At 37.5% G+C, this 18,467-nt stretch overlaps 1 protein-coding gene across 1 annotated transcript in view; it reads left to right on the plus strand.

Annotated features, from left to right (window-relative positions):
- Positions 1–339: 339 nt before the first annotated feature.
- The window catches only part of GPR141 (G protein-coupled receptor 141), a 455,102-nt gene continuing 436,974 nt past the window's right edge, over positions 340–18,467 (plus strand). Inside the window, exon 1 of the mRNA XM_044065044.1 lies at positions 340–455. The gene's annotated coding sequence lies outside the window, so the exon portion shown is untranslated. The remainder of the gene's footprint in view (positions 456–18,467) is intronic.

Raw genomic sequence — 18,467 nt, forward strand, 5'->3', positions numbered from 1 at the left:
TTTTAGTTTTAGCTAATACACTATAACTGGAAAGATCCAAACAGCTTAACATCTTGCACAGTCTAAATGTATTAGAAATGAAACGTGACATTATCCTTGCTGCATTTTGCACATATACTATTCTGTGATATGACCTGCAGTACTTCTATCTATTTGGCTGCAAAGAAGATAAAAGATGGGACTTCACTGCAGAGGAGAAATTACATATACCTATGTACTTTTCAAACAAAAAATGAAAGCCTATAACAGCTTGTTCATTCTTTACTTTCTTTTGTGTGGGTTTCATGCTTCCTGTGTGTCATCTGTTTCCTTTTTTCCTTTCTGTGTGAGAATCTGCTTTGGTACACAACATCTGTACAGAACTGAAAAGAAAAAAAGAAGGCTGACTTACCAGAACCCTTGCATTACATCGATAGACCTTTATTTCCCAAATGATTTATTGGGGGTTTTTCAAGGTAAGCATGCATAATTCATCTCTGGAACCGTTACACCTAAATTAATTGCGCGTGCGTGTGTGTGTGTGTGTGTGTGTGTGTGTGTGTGTGTGTTTGTTTAGGTGCAGCAGGATGTGTGAAATTCTTATCCTAAATGCTGACAGATGTGTGCTTCTGATCAATAAGCTTTTATAACTGCTCTTTCAAAAATGCTAATTTGTATGCTCACACTGAAAAAAAGGGTACATTAAAACCAGCAATAGAAGCTGCACACTTTGAGACAATTACAGTGATAAAACTGTGTCTTTTGATATTTTTATGCTGTTTGTACATGCTAAATAGCATAATAATGGAGGAATTAGGATATGTGTTTGATGCTTATGAGAAAATTTGTTTCTGGATAAAACACATTTATCGGTAGTATAGATCACCTCCAAGTGAGGTATCATTTGGAAAGGAATTGATTTTATGCAGCTTCTAGAATATGGAAAATAATTAAATAAGGCACTAAAAAGATAGTAGCTTAAGGGCATAAAAAATTGTTTGACCAGATATGCAAACATTGCGGAGTACCTGAAATGTGATTTAACAGTTAAGAAACTGAACTAATTGTTTAAGATTAGGCAGTATTGATTCAAACGTGTAATAGAGAGCAGTGTCACAGACACTCAGAGAGTGATTCGCACGTTTAATAGAGATCAGTGTCAAAGACAGTCAGAGAGTGATTTGCACGTTTAATAGAGAGCAGTGTCACAGACACTCAGAGAAAGTGTCACACTGACTTCCCAGACTTGTACTACCATGTTTAACAGCAAGATTATTGTAAATGATGCAACATCTCAAACTTTGAGAAAGCAGTTCCTGTTTAAACACTGGTAATCTAGTTAAAGAACAACTCAATACCAAACTCACGTTCTCTCCCAGAAACAATTTACATTTATTCCTTCATTCATTTTATATTAAACCAATACAGGGTTTCAGAGAAAGTGTCCCAGTGGACATAAAAACTCATTCTGAATCGAGTGCCAACTCATTGCAGGATGTACACACACACACAGTATCCACATCTATGGCCAATTAACAGTTTTTATTTTTTTATTTATCATTTGTTAACTGGGAAAGCCCAACTTGGAACAAAGCCAATTTTCAGCAGAGGCCTGGGGAGAAAGGCTCCAGATGCGTGTCTTTGTAATGTGGGAAGAAACCGGAGCACCCGGAGGAAACCCACACAAATGCAAGGAGGACATACAGACTCCACACAGAAGGCACCCCAGCCGAGAATCAAACTGGAGAATCTCTTGCTGTGAGGCAACAACACTACCACTGCACCGTCCAAAGGACTGAAATTCATCTGGAATTTGGGAAGAAACTGATGCATCCATCAAAAGCTGGCACATGCACAAGGAGGACATGCAGACTCTGTACAGAAGCCCCCCCAGTTATGCTGTACAGCTATGACACTGTCTGTTCAATGAGTATTTCCATCCTCATAATTTTTTTAGTATACTACATATAAATAAAGCATGCATACCTTAGCGGGTTTCCCCCTTCTGTGTTATTTATCTGCTGTTCAGTCTCTCATCATTATACAGTATGATGGTTTTGCATGGAACCTTGCAATACCTTGCAATACTTTCTTTACAGGTTTGTCTCCTTGGTTCTTACAACATAATGACTATCACTTTTGAGATTTTTTTAGCCAGAAATAGCACAAATCAGAAAATGATTGATGCCCTTTTGAGTTTCTCTTCCACATGGCTCATAAATCTCTTCAGGCTCATAAAAAGGCAATGTAAACTTTTTTTCTGCAGCAGAAAGAAATTAGATCATTGCAATCTGTGCAAAAGAAAGAAATAATTCAAATGTGAGAGAATTACTGGAATATAATTGCTAAAACCTTTGACTAGAGATTCTGAAGGCAAGCTGCATTTCAGAGTAATGTGAAATGACATCATCTAGGAGCAAATAATACATTTTGAGAAAGGTAAAGCTTAGGCAAAACACAAATTAACTTCATTATGTCTGGACCCATTAAGCAATGTTTGGGTAATGCCAGCTCTGGAGGTATAGAGAGGTAAAGCCCTAACCATAGCCATTGTGACCAGAGTTCCAGTATTGATGTAGGCGCCTAAAGGAGCTGGCAGGGGAGGATGGAAATGCCTAGCATGAGGGTGAGGGCAGTGGGGCACAGATAGTCATGCATTGACACAGTCCATTAAGAGGAGGCTGGCAATACAAATGCAAATGTGTGGCTTGATGAGAGCATTAGGTTTTCCAAGGCACCACCTGATAGTAGCCTTACATGTGGATGTGGGGAATTTGGGCTCCTATGGATGTGGCTCACATATCCCCCTGCTCAGAGGTGGGGTTATACAATTAAAAAACACCTCATTGTTGAGATGCTAGGAAAGGCATAAATAACCTTCATAGCTGCTTAAATAATGACCACCTCTGGGCAGTTATTACCCTGATCCTGGGTGAAATTCCCTGGTAAGGAAATGAATGCACTATGTCCAACTGATGAATGCGGCAAACAATGAAACAGAAAAAAGAAACAATGCAGAGGTAGAAGAATAAAATACTACTACTGCTACTACTACTGATAGTTATGCAGGGAGACTAGCAAAGAAACGATAACATGATAAGGTCAGACATGTTTTGTGTTTGAGTTTCTATGTTTTGTGTTTGAGTTTCTAACCATCTTAATGATTTGAAATGATATAAAAATTGTAGAGGGTTGTTCTTTGCAAGCCTGAAAAAGAGGCACAGCTCTGCTAGCTCAGTGACAGGGAGACCAAAAGAGAGAGATGAATGAGGTTCTGTGATGTGTGCAGGCGTATGAAGGGTCAGATGCCAAAAGGTGCTGGTTGATGTATGCCTGAATTGACTCTCCGTTTGCATTGTATTGGAATCTCCTCTATTAAATTAGCAGCTTACCTAGAGAAAGCTGTTTTCTTTGCTTACTGGTAGGAAAGGAGGAGGATATGTGCATGTCAGCACACTTACAGGGAAGAAAAATACTAAAAGCAAGTTAAAAGTCTTTTTTATCTAATTCTACTTTGAATTTATCAGTGTTTTTACAGTGCAGAAATCTGAACACTGTTTTGACCATCTTCAAAACGCTGACATATGAATATACATATCCGATGTTTTTGAAGTTGTAAGGCTTGCTATTAACATATTTACACACGATACCTAGGGTAAAAAAATCCCTAAAATGCATATGGTGAGAAGACTATAACAAATGATGCAGTACACCATTCACTAATGTAGTATAAGTACAGGGAAAACATGGCAACGTGCCTTATACAATCTGCGTAACAGTCAAAACAGAATGTGCAGGATATATTAGGCCAAATTATCTCTGAAATATAAAACAGTAACAAACAAAAAAAGTGTATCAAAATCAAAAATAAATAACTAAATAAATAGAACCTTTACAACACCCAAAAATGTCTGCAAGGTGAATAACTAGATATGTAGAAGTTTGTAGTGATAATTTGATGAAATGTATGAGTAGAAATTATGCTGATCCACTTGTTCTAAAACATCTTGTCAGCTCTGATTACTACCAGAATATTGATGTCTTGAAATAAACTGGTGTGTATGCAGATCACAGGTACCTGACAGTGCCATAAGGGAGGGGAGGAGAGGTAAACAGAGATAATAATTCTAAGAATAGAGGACAGAGAGTAAAAATTCTGAGAAGAGAGACAGTGAAAGTGATGACTAGGGAGAAGGAAAGGAATCAGAGGAAATGGAGAGAAGGTTGTACTACATAGCAGTAGAATTGTAGAAAATGTGAAATAATACTGAAATGGCGTAATACTGGCATAGTACTGAAGGGAAGCCAGTGAGATAGGGGTGAAGAGTATTTATGTGTATGGACCATGGTATTAATTAAAATCAACATTAATGTATATATTACATTAAGTAACTAACTAACAAGAGATATGATGCTTATTACTGTTGCATTACATCTGTATAAAGAGTGACTGACATCACGGCTTGTAGATGCAGACAACATGAGTTCTGAGTTCTGAGTGTTACTGAAAATGAGACTCTGCATCATCTCAATATTCACTGCCAAACAGCTACATTTTCTGGAAATGCATTTTCGGAACCCTCATACTGTAGGACAAAAAGTGGTGAACAACAGTGGTGGTGTGGTGCTCTGAACTATTTCAGGCTACCAGAAAATGAGCAGATGATATACCCCCCATATACACAGACAGACAGATAATACTCACATATACCACATTTATGAGCTTATAATGAATAATCGCTAGTGAGTTTGTTTGAAACAAAAAACATCAAACAAACTCATCTGTGATTATCATTAATTGTCACTAAAATCATCAAATAATAGTCAATGCAAATATAATATTTATATTTGCAATTACCGAAAGTAAAACAATAAACAACTTTTATGTGAGGTCTTTGCCCCTCACACCCCAGAAATTAAATATACTAACTCCAGGGTCACACAAACTCGAAGAAAGAGAAAGCCTTTGAATTATGTAATAGTCAATCTAATGAACTTCAGTTGTAATATAAACTGACAAATTGTACCAGCCATGGCAAACAGCACCATTTCAGCAAACAATAAAACCTGTGCAGTGATAATACATTTAACACGTGTGTGTGTGTGTGTGTGTGTGTGTGTGTGTGTGTGTGTGTGTGTGCATATATATATATATATATATATATATATATATATATATATATATATATATATATATATATATAAAATGAGAGAGAGAGATATGAGTACTCTATGTTTGGTTGACCGTTGCTTTGGTCAACAGCTGGCAGTGCAGGGTTGTTTGTTTTAATGTCCAGTTTATCAAATAGACATTTTGTCAGATGTTTGCTTTGCCAAAAAAGGTAAGTAGGATATATGCTTGCTGTGTGTGGGTGCATTTGTGTATGTGTGTTTGTGTAAATGTGTGTGGGTCAGGGTTAGCGTAAGGGTTAGGTTAGTGGGATAGATAAGTGTGTGATTGTGAGTGTTTAGGGTCAAGATTAGGTTAGCGGATAGCTTTAGTGTATGTGTGCGTGTAGTGTGTGTGTGTGTGTGTGTGTGTGTGTGTGTGTGTGTGTGTGTGTGTGTGTGTGTGTGTGTGTGTGCGTATGTGGTGTGTGCGTGTGTGCGTGTGTGCGTGTGTGTGTGTGTGTGTGTGTGTGTGTGTGTGTGTGTGTTGTAGTGTTGATGCTATGGGAAGGGCTTTTTTATGTTCAGATGTACTTTAGGAGCAGGGTTAGGGTTACAATGTATTACTAAGGTGGAGCTGGGAGTGAAGCTGCATATATTATCATTTATAAAATGGTCACCATAAGTAAATATTTCTTTATTGGTCAAAGAATATCGCATGACTATACATTAGTTCCTAATATATTCATAGCCATATAGCAATTCTGGTCCTAAAACATGTTAAAAAAAATCTTCCTGCTGTCAAAACGTCAATCAACAACATTCTTTCCTTCGGTATGTGTTAAATATGGACAATGGAAGAAACTATTTATAATAACTAACAGAAAATGGATGACAAATGAAAATATTTATAATAACTAACAGAAAATGTGGAATACAGTTAAGCAGACCTATATGAAAACTCATGATATTTCTGTGTGTGACAAGGCATATGTAGTTCAGTCATCTGTGAGGTACCTCAAGACTGTCAGCTAATAAAAAGGCAGTTAAGGAATTTTAAAGTCTGAACATAATTTCTTTACACAGTAGTTTTACTGATTTGAAATGCAAGATAACCTTAATAAGATAAATTTGCTTTTAGTGAAGTATTAAATACAGTCATACAATTTTAAAGAAATGCTCAGCTAATCATTTGTAGACACTCTAGTGTTATCATTTGACTATTGCATTTACATCTAAAAATATACATTTCATATTAATAAATGCTTTATGTGCAAAGTGATTGTCACTGAATCTGTTGCTGAAGTGGGCCATGTATGCAGCAGCACATGCTATTTTCATTTTTAAAATATTTATACTTAGTGCATTGCATTATTGTTTGAAAATAGTTCCAATGACTCATATGACTCTGCTGAAATCCCCACACATATATGCTCACAGACAGTCTTCTAAGCTGTTGACTACTGACAAGCAATCATTACTAACGAGCAAGCAAATCTTATTTTAACAACCAGCCAGAGCCTGTTTATCATCTGCTCACATATTTAAGTTTACGAGTTTATGGCACTAGCACTTTATAAGACTCTAACTGTTGGGGTAGATATCCGTTTATTGGTATCAGAGATTGTGCAGTTGAGTATTTTGACAGAAGGTGTAATTTAAGAAGATCTTCTTTACTGTCGTGGTGTGTGGCAGCAACGTGGTGGTTTCATGCCTAACTCCTTCTTAGCTAAGACTGTTTGCTAACTCTGGCAAGTGGCCCTGATAATATACGTGCCTGAAAGCTTATGTTGTTTTGTCCTCAGAAATACACCACCACACAAGTGTATTAATCTCTCCCTGTTGCCATAATGGTTAAGGTCTTTGTCTCCCATGCAAAAGATTCGATCCTGACTTCCAGCCAATGCCTGTTGCAGTTTGCATGTTCTCTCTGTGGAGTTTCTCACATCTCCGAAAAACATGCTGAGTGTTTCCATCTCAAACTAACCAATGAATAGTGCTGTGGGCAGCAACACAGACTCTACATGGTGCCCTATGGAGGAAAAGTTGCATAGGCCAACCACTTTGGTCATCTAATGTAGCGTGCAGTATCCTCAAGACAGGAGAACACAGATTGCACACCGAGGCAGGACTAGTCACTCTATGGTATAAAACATGGCTGTAGGTGATTCAGATATGTTGACTAATTGGGCACAGATATTTGCCAGTGATAAGTGAGTTGAGGATCCAACTCCATGCAAGGAGCCCATAGTAATGGTGGGGGGGTGCATGTGCTCCTCTTGGCCAATGTGTGCCCGCCATACAGCCCAGCAGCCCTGGGATAGCTCTGTTGAGCAAAAGCTGGACATAAAACCAATCAGCCTGCCAAATATGAACTAAGAATTGCTTCACTCATTGTAGGTTTACTGACAGGGTGCAGCTTGGAAGTGGATGACATGATGGTATGGAGGAGGCTGGATATCCTATGTATCCAAGAGACAATATGGAAGGGCAGTGCAGTAAAGACACTTGGCTTGGGATCCATAGTCTACTATTCAGGAGGAGGATAGGCAAGAAATGGAAATTGAGAGAGAGAGGCTTCAGAAGGCAGTGAGGAATATCATCAGAATTAGTGACAGACTCATGGCAATCAAACTGCAGTGTAATGACAGTGCATTATTCATAATGTCAGCTTATGCCCCACAGCAGGGTCATGTTAGTGAGGAAAAGAGTGCATTCATACAGCAGTTGGAGGACCTACTAGATAAAGCAGGTCAACATGAACTGGTGTTGATAATCTGTGACTTGAATACACATATGGGAATAGACAGAACAGGATATGAGGACTGCCTAGATCCACATGAGTGGGCCAACAGGAATAAAGAAGGAGAAGCCATTCTAGACTTCTGTCTGGCAAATAGCCAACACATGGTTCAAAAAGAGAGACAGTCACAAGATCACATACAAGATTGGTCAACATGCAACTCAGATAGACTTCCTCTCAGTAAGCAAAGGGCACTGGGGTTGAATCAATAATTGCAAAGTCATTCCCAGTGAAACATTTGGCCCACAGCATAAACTACTGGTTGACAAAATCAGCTGCAAGCAATGGCCAGAGAAGGCTATAAGGTCAACATAGACCAGGTTGCAGATTTGGAAGTTAACTGCAGAGAAAGTACAAGAACTCCAAGAAGAGGAGGAAATAGGTGGAGTTGAAGAAGAATTTTAGCACCTCAAAACAGCATGTGTGAGGACTACAGAACAGATATGTGGCTTAGCCAGGTATGGAAATAAGGTACATAAGGAAAGCTAGTGGTGGAATGCAGAAGTCCAGGACATCATCAAAAGAAAGAAGGCATGCAGGAAAAAGCAGGAGATATAAATGATGGGCCAGGCTAGGAAGGAATACTGATTATCTAACAAAGAAGCTAAGAAAGGAGTGGCAATAGCAAAGAATAGGGCATCAGTGGCAGTCTACCAGCTTCTGGAAAGTGACTCATTAGGTGGCACAAAGAAACTATATAAAGTTGCAAGCAAAGAAAGAAAGATAAAGAGGATACTCATAAGGGATGCCAGCAAGAGCCTACTCAGCAGTTCACAGGACACCAAAGGCAGATGAAAGGAATACTTCCATCAACTTCTGAATGAAGAAAACCCCACAGAAGCTATACTGTCCCAGACATAGCCTACAATGAGAGAAGAAGAAGAGGAGCCCATTCTAGAAGAAGTAAGAACAGCACTAAGGAAAATGAACTCAGGGAAAACAGCAGGTACTGAAACCTGGGCAGTAAAGGCAAAGCAGATGAGAAAGCAAGAGGTGATGGAAATGAATTGTCTGAAAATGGTGGTAGGATGCACACTGTAGGACAGATGAGAAATGAAGACATGAGAGCAGAAGCCAAAGTACTGCCAATTGCAAAAAAGATCAAAGAAGGCAAATTACTGTGGTTCAGGCATATGTGCAGAAAAACAGAAGACAATCTGGTGAAGAAGATTTGTGACAGACAAGAAGCTAAGAGTAAACTAGGGTGTCCAGCATGGTGGATGGATTGTGTGAGTGAATATCTGTGACAGTCAGGCATAAGTATTGAAGAAGGTGGGAGTGTGTCTGTGAGGAAAGGAGATACTGCCAGCCCAGCTAGCTGGAATTTTGTAAATATATGTCATTTGTGAATATTAACATGATTTATATAGAAGTGTAACAAAAGGAGATACTGCCAGCATAGCTATCTGGAATTTTGTAAATAATTACATGCCATTTGTGAATATCAACATGATTCATATAAGATGCTTGTGTTACAAATGTATTACAACTATATGTCAGGTGTATATCAAACTACTGGTGCAGAAGTGTGTGTTGAAAAGGTTTTTGCAAAGTGATTAAAATCTAACTACAGCATTACCTACAGGAATAGAACAGAAATGTAGGTGCACTATTGTAACTGTTTAGATGTATATATTTTAACAGTGGAAATGAATACAGAAGGTTAACTTCAGAAAAATAGCTGAAATTAAATTACATTATGGCCAGGCCATAAAAAGATGTTATCTTTCAGTTTCAGTGCAACAACAGACACAATGTCTAAAACTTGGGAGTCTTTTTCATTGTCTTGGAAGAGTTTTATTGCTTGATAACTTCTACCCTTTGCCAAAGATCTAAGGAAAAGCCCTAGTCTATGTATTTTCCCAGGTGGATGCTAAATACTGCTAGCTTTCAGCAGTGGGTGATTTACCTGGGATAGAGTCAGGTGACAAGAAATGATGTCATTCTGCAAGCTATCCCAGCAGTAATATTTGAGATATTAATTTAAGAACTCTCTGAGAGAGACAGCATTCTATATTCTGTCTTGGACCTGACAAGATCTATTCACCACACATCTGCCTTCCTGTGAGTAAGTAAGTCTAGAGAACAGTATAATTATCTTAGATACAATCAGGAATATATCAACACTCAGTTTAGATGTTTTTATTTATTAACTTGAGACTGCCCTGCAGTGTTGTTTTAAATATTTCTTGTGATTTTGAATTCTGATGTTAATGTAATTATGTACTGAGTATTTTCTTGTTCTTTTATGTATTATTAAATATATTTAAACCTTTCATTGTGGCTGATCTGTCTAAAGATATTTAAGTTCTGAGAGTACTTGCGTATTTATTTGGTGACACTATGTAGGCCACTTGTAATAGCTTTGCTTTTGGTCAGACTACCATTTCTACTAACAGTAACATTACACAGTAAGATTGGACACCCTTTGTTAAGGACCTTAAAGTAGTTGATAAGGAGCTGGCTGGTGGCAGTGATAACTCCCTTATAGTCTGGGCAAAAGGGGGTATAGCTAGTAAACCCGTTCTAGCTTTTCCCAGGTGAGTGTGTGAATATAAATCAAACCTCAAAGAGTATGTGTGTGTGTGTGTGTGTGTGTGTGTGTGTGTGTGTGTGTGTGTGTGTGTGTGTGTGTGTGTGTGTGTGTGTGTGTGTGTGTGTGTGTGTCAGCCAATTGGGCAGGGACACAAAGCACTGGTTGGACAGAGGGGGTGCTGGAGGTCTTGGCTTGGCCATTCTGCTGAGATCTCAACCCTATAGCTGTGCCAGTGGGGAGTCTTACTGGGGATCAGGAGAAAGAGGGAGAAACCAGCCCCAGACTGACTGTGGTCTCTGTGTGCTCTTAAGGGAAATTGAACTTGATGCAGAGAGCTACCTCTGGAAATAGTGTGTGTGTACTTCTCATCCTCCCAATGTACATTCCCCACTGGTGCTAGTGGTGAGGATTGAGGCTCTTTGATTACTGCTCCAGTGGTGGGGCATCACACTGTTATTGGATCGAGAGAGATGGTGACAGTTATTATGACACCCAAATCCCATGTAGAAAATGGAAAATAGAGGTTTGATGATGATGATGATAATGACCAGAGTGTATTTCCTACTATACTGCATTAGGCATCACAAATTACTTCCACATATAGTATTAATAAACTCCATTGTTAAAGTCATCTTTATACACCCTTTAGAGTTCTAGTAAATGCCTCATCTAATCAATTTATACCTTTCAAGTTCTATATAGTTCACAACCAATAAATCAATACATTATTTCTCAAATAATCGAACAGTAATAAAACTGATTGTCAGTTTCATGTTAGTCAATGGCTTGAAATCCCCAGTTGTACTTTCTACAGGTCACATTGTCTATCATTCTGTCCTCACCCAATCAGCCCTATGATTACTAATTTTGAAATGCCCCAAAAAGGCTAAGCCTGCAACAATTTACCATGGTCCAGCTTCTACTGTGGAAACTATCAATCTATCCTGTTGTGGTGCCAGCTATGGCTGGAAAACTAAAAAAAAACAAGGTAGAAATACCCTTATTCTTAATATTCCATATTTTTAAACCCATTGCATCTGTTCTGTACACCTAAGCCTCACACAACGGTTCTTTCTCTTCCTGATTCATTTTGCCTTCCCTTTCTATGTATCTATACATTTTTGTTTTGTCCAAGTCACTTTTGTTTTAGTCCTATCTAAAATGTCTTTTCCTATCTTTCCACTGGATATAATTTGCATTTCCTTTTTTTTTCAACAGTGTCCCCTAGGTAAACCTGATATAATGATACTTGTGGGTCTCCATAAGCTATGATAATCCACTTCATCATCTCAGTTGACTTCTGTTTTTAGCCCTTGAGCTGTGCCCATCTGTCTTGGCTGCAATGTAGCTTTGCATAAATAAGTACTCCCTTAATTTAGAACAGGTTACCAACATGCCATCACAACACCTAACAAAGTACAGAAAAGAGTGATTCTTTCACTCCTGCTACTACTGGAACAGTACTAGAGTTACTAAGGTCAAATACGCGGAATGCAATTGTTTTCTCGTACATTGTTCCATTTCAAGTTCCCATTATTTACCCTGGTTTCAGCATTCTCATCCCTCTTAAAAATAATGATACTTTCAATCCCATCTATATTAGAAGTTAAGTCTACCTCTTATGACTTCCAATGCCTTGCCATCTCATTTGACAGATGTACATTCATAAAGTTTTAATCAAAGAGTCAGCACTGAAATGTATTCTTGTTCATTAACAAATTAGGAGCTAATGCTGCCTGCATTGAAAAAGCATGTATGGTATGAACATCTTATTTATCAATGCAACAAAGTACTGTGCTATATCTTATGCTTCTTTAGATGGGACATTTGAAATGCCTGTAATAGTTGGAGTAGTTTATGCTGTAAAATATATATCCACTCTTACATAGCAAAGACATTGATTCAAACAGAATGTTTGTTTCTGAACTTTAGTGACAGTTGAGCACAGGCAAAACAGATGATAACACTGTAGCTGTAAAGTAAGCTGCATATATTTCCTGCCGTGGCAAAAAAGGTGAGGTCAGTTGCATGTCCTTGGGAAGGTAACCAGAGATTTACTGCTAAGGACCAAAATAACAGTTAATGTGTCCATCCATCGTAACCCATGATCCCACAAATGTATCTTCTATTAATGGCAGCTGCCATTGTTCTAACTTTGGCCACCACCACATTATCCCTTATGTCCTTGCTAACCCTGCCAAGTAACAAACTGTGTGTATGTGAGCAACAAATGAAAGACTTTGGGGATGGACAGGGTAAAGGAAACATTACAATTAACTGGCCACTCACCTACTCCTCTGCTCATTCATGTGCACCTCACGTCTGTGCATTCTGTATTTTATTTTTACTGAGTAAGACAAGGTAAAGGAGCAAAGTCCGGTTGCAGGAAAAAATATTTTGTATCAAAGTAAACCAAACTGCAGTAGTGCAAGAAAATTTAATAAATCCAATAAAACGCACTGATTCGATACATAAAATAAAATAAAATAAAAGATTAGTGCTTTCGTACATATCAGAGTACTTCTTCAGATCTACACAGTAATAGCAGTTATAATTTAAATAATACAGGCAATTAGTGCTGCAGATCACGTGACTTTAAAATAGGTTTAAGAGGAATGAACTCATTTAACCCCTTAGTCCCAGTAGCTTGTAAAAGTAACATCCATTTCACCTCTTGACATTCAGTCCTAGTTGTTATATCACCCCCTCTAACATTAGGCTGACAAATCTCTAATACTGAAAATTTAAAATAACGATTATTTCCCATCTGGGTAACATGTTTTGCAAGGGCATTTTTACTATAATTTCTCCGGATACTGTAAAGATGCTCACGTATCCGATCTCTCAAACACCTATTAGTCTTGCCCACATAAAACATTCTGCAGAGCTCATAGGAAGCTAAATACACAACATTCATTGTATTACAGTCAGCATATGCCTTAAGCTCATAGACATGTCCAGTCACAGGGTGTACATACATATCATCATTACTTACATAAGAACACATGGTACATTTACAAGGAAAGGTCCCTAAAATAGCATTCTCTAAACGTTCATTCCCATTATTAACAACTCTGTTGGATTTATAACAGAGCAGTCTCTTTAGACATTTCTGATTTTTAAAGGTAAATTGTGGCACGTCACCCAAAATCTCCTTACATTTAGTATCTGATCGTATTATTTTCCAGTGTTTTTTAATAATATTGCATATAGCAGAAGAATCATTGGAGAAGGTGAGGCACATTCTTGCCTTACCTAACAAGTTCCCAGTCTTATTGTTGACAGGGCCCACTTCTGAATTCAGGTAGGGTTTTGATCGAGTGTCCCTAAATGAGACAACCTCATCTTGTGCCTCAGATATATCATCCTGTGGATAGCCTTTTTCTTTAAAATTATTTGAAATTTCTTCAAAAGATTTATACATACAACTGTCCTTTGTACAAGATCTATAAAACTGCCCTTTTAGCACATTCCTCTTTACAGATTTCGGATACATACTCCTGGCATGCAAAATGTTGCTGGTCTTACAAGATTTAGTATAAATCTGTGTCTCAATGCCATCAGGGGCTATAATAATGTGTACATCCAAAAAAGAAATCTTCTCTTTAGATGAGCTAAATGTAAATTTCAAAAAGCTGGTGCTGCTATTAAGATATTCAGCAAACTCACATAAGGAAGAATAATCATTCTCCCAAACAAAAAACACATTGTCCACAAAATGACCATAATAGAGAATGAACCTAGACAAAATGTTATTTTCATTAAAAACAAAATCAGACTCCCACTGGGTCATGACCATGTTGGCATAGCTATTGGCACAAACCGTGCCCATAGCTACACCCATTCATTGTAAATAAAAGGAGCCTTCAAACATAAACAAGTTATGTTCCAATATAATCTCTAAAAGGGAGCAAATCAGATGAACCTTATTCATGTTATATGTACTATTCTGTGTCAAAAAATGTCTAACAAAGTCTATGCCTGTATCATTAGGGATTCATGTAAAAAGTGACGTCACAGCCATAGTGACTAGTAACACATCATTAGTAAATCCCTTTAACTTCCATTCATTTAACTTTTGCAAAAAATTGTCTAGTGTCTTTTAAAACATGTTCAACTTTATGAAGTACAGGACAAAGTGGTTTCTCCACATATATGGAGAGTGTCTCTGTGGCCCACCCTCTGCCAGATACAATGGGTCGCATGGGTGGATTAAAGGGGGTTCTTATGCAGCTTTGGAAGTCCATGGATATATGGTACCATGGGATGCTCTACTAAGAAGTATTCATAGAGCTATTTATCCTTTAACAAGTCTTCAATACATTGTTGCACTTCTACTGTTAGCCTTTGTGCTTGTAGTTCAGTAAGTGGCAAGTAAGTGACAGTATCACTAAGCATATTCAACATAACATTAGTGTAATAGACAGTTTCAAAGACTACTATTCCTCCTCCCTTATCAGCTGGCCTGAAACACAGTGTATCAGATGATATTAACTCCATTAAGGCAGAAAATTCTGCTCTACTGAGATTATTAAAACCATGATTTCTTTTACTTGAAAAGTACTGATAAACATCACCTTGACACAATTTATAAAATGCTTCGACTAAAGGGGGATGAACAGGTACATAAATGCTTGTTTTTTTTAAATCTATCATACCCCCAGCATTGTTACCATAACATAGCTTTAAAGATACATTTCTTACAAATAATCATAGATCATTTAACACATCTATCAAGTTAGAATAACCTGAAGTATAAAATGAAGTCCATAATTCAATACCTTTAACTGTTGTACAGATGAGGTCGTAGTTGAAAGATTAAACACTAAGTTTTGCACATTTTGTTCCGTACGACTTGCTCTGCTTCTGATGTCCCCAAATTCTGCCTCTTCTTGTTGAAACGAGTCTGACTCATTGAACGACTTCTCTCCTTCGATTTCAATAGTTCTGGTGCTGTCAATCATAAAAAAGGAGTACTATACATAGACATGCTGTTATTTTCAGCATCACAGTTAGTTGTCTGCATTTCCATTACAAACGGAACATTTCCTGTTAAGGGCAAGCTGGATGAACCTGAAAAATAAGTAGGAATATCTTTCAAGCATGTAGCCGTTCTGGCTTGATTCAATTGCACATGCTCGTGAGAGCGATCTGAATTTTCAGGCTCTTTAGTAGATGTAGAGCTAAAATTGTTAGACGGTATAGTATTTTTCACTGCTCGTGCATAGCTCGAGCCTTGTCTATCTGTTTTCTCATCAGACCAAGAGAATATATCTCCGGTAGCAAAATCTTTCAAGTCACGTACCAGTTTTTTCTTTTTTGTTTCAATCAGTCGTTTCTCATAACCATCTACACCTGAAAACAGATCATCAAGTTTATGTTTATAACAAGAATAGTCCATGTTACTGTTAATATTAGAAACGTCAGTATAAATACTTATACGTAACTCTTCCTCAATTGGAGTGAAATACTTATTTAATAACTTCAGATAACCAGAACTAACCTCAAGATTGTACATCTGCCAATCCTTTAAGAAGACAGGAAGGGAGTTGCCAAATGTAGGCATTTTGCAAATTCTAAGTCCCCTGGGTATCACTCTATGTCGCAAACAAGCTTCGAAATGCAGCCTTTGCCATTGTAATCTCTTAAACCTATAGAGATTATTCTCAATGGACCGAAATGCTTGTAAAAATGCATTGTAATTATCAGGTCTTGTCTCTTGAACAGAAATATTTGAAGTAGTAGTATCCATAGTCAGTAAAGGATTCCTTTCTGATATAAGCAAATGATCTAAACGCCCCATAAAAGAGGCTGCTTGGTAAGCCTCAGGTGTGGAAGTCACACTGATACTTGTACTTTCTGCCATGCTCCAAATTGTATAAAAATTTTCACAAAGTAAAACAAGGTAAAGGAGCAAAGTCCGGTTGCAGGAAAAAATATTTTGTATTAAAGTAAACCAAACTGCAGTAGTGCAAGAAAATTTAATAAATCCAACAAAACGCACTGATTCAATACATAAAATAAAAGATTAGTGTTTTCATACATAACAGAGTACTTCTTCAGATGTACACAGTAAGAGCAGTTACAATTTAAATAATACAGGCAATTAATGCTGCAGATCACGTGACTTTAAAATAATTTTAAGGGGAATGAACTCATTTAACCCCTTAGTCCCAGTAGCTTGTAAAAGTAGCATCCATTTCACCTCTTGACATTCAGTCCTAGTTGTTATATCACCTCCTCTAACATTAGGCTGACAAATCTCTAATACTGAAAATTTAAAATAATGATTATTTCCCATCTGGGTAACATGTTTTGCAGGGGCATTTTTGCTATAATTTCTCCGGATACTGTAAAGATGCTCACGTATCCGATCTCTCAAACACCTATTAGTCTTGCCCACATAAAACATTCTGCAGAGCTCACAGGAAGCTAAATACACAACATTCATTGTATTACAGTCAGCATATGCCTTAAGCTCATAGACATGTCCAGTCACAGGGTGTACATACATATCATCATTACTTACATAAGAACACATGGTACATTTACAAGGAAAGGTCCCTAAAATAGCATTCCCTAAATGTTCATTCCCATTATTAACAACTCTGTTGGATTTATAACAGAGCAGTCTCTTTAGACATTTCTGATTTTTAAAGGTAAATTGTGGCACGTCACCCAAAATCTCCTTACATTTAGTATCTGATCGTATTATTTTCCAGTGTTTTTTAATAATATTACATATAGCAGAAGAATCATTGGAGAAGGTGAGGCACATTCTTGCCTTACCTAACAAGTTCCCAGTCGTATTGTTCACAGGGCCCACTTCTGAATTCAGGTAGGGTTTTGATCGAGTGTCCCTAAATGAGACAACCTCATCTTATGCCTCAGATATATCATCCTGTGGATAGCCTTTTTCTTTAAAATTATTTGAAATTTCTTCAAAAGATTCATACATACAAGTGTCCTTTGTATGCAGCCAGGCAGTTCTATAAAACTGCCCTTTTAGCACATTCCTCTTTACAGATTTCGGATGCATACTCTTGGCATGTAAAATGTTGTTGGTCTTAGAAAATTTAGTATAAGTCTGTGTCTCAATGCCATCAGGGGCTATAATAATTAGTACATCCAAAAAAGAAATTTTCTCATTAGATGAGCTAAATGTAAATTTCAAAAAGCTGGTGCTGCTATTAAGATATTCAGCAAACTCACATAAGGAAGAATAATCATTCTCCCAAACAAAAACACATCGTCCACAAAACGACCATAATACAGAATGGAAAGCAAAACAGATGATAACACTGTAGCTGTAAAGTAAGCTGCATATATTTCCTGCCGTGGCAAAAAAGGTGAGGTCAGTTGCATGTCCTTGGGAAGGTAACCACAGATTTACTGCTAAGGACAAAAATAACAGTTAATGTGTCCATCCATCGTAACCCATCATCCCACAAATGTATCTTCTATTAACGGGCAGCTGCCATTGTTCTAACTTTGGCCACCACCACATTATCACTTATGCCCTTGCTAACCCTGCCAAGTAACAAACTGTGTGTATGTGAGCAACAGATGAAGGACTTTGGGGATGGACAGGGTGAAGGAAACATTACAATTAACTGGCCACTCCCCTACTCCTCTGCTCCTTCATGTGCACCTCACCTCTGTGCATTCTGTATTTTATTTTTACTGTCTTACCATCGTGGTAGAACAGCCAACCTGTCTATAAAACCATTATTAAAAAAAAAAAAAACTAACCCCCATACTCTTTAGGATTTTTTATTACATGTGAGTATTTGTTTCTTTTTAATTGCTGCTTTGCTAGCAGATTTTTTTTAAATTTAATGTTTAAAAGAAAACATTTATTGCAATTGCCATTGTATCTCAAACATAGTTATACATTGACTATAATGTTAGTCCTGCACTGTCTTGCATTAGATTAGTGCAATGACAAGTGAAAACATACCACACACTGTTTTTTTTCTTCTTCCCCTCTTTCATAATGTTACTTTTTGGCATTACTTAGCTCAGCTGAACTGAGATGCA

The sequence above is a fragment of the Protopterus annectens genome, chromosome 3.part0 (genome assembly GCF_019279795.1).
Source record: "Protopterus annectens isolate FY-2018-M chromosome 3.part0, PAN1.0, whole genome shotgun sequence".
NCBI classification, from domain to species: Eukaryota; Metazoa; Chordata; order Ceratodontiformes; family Protopteridae; genus Protopterus; species Protopterus annectens.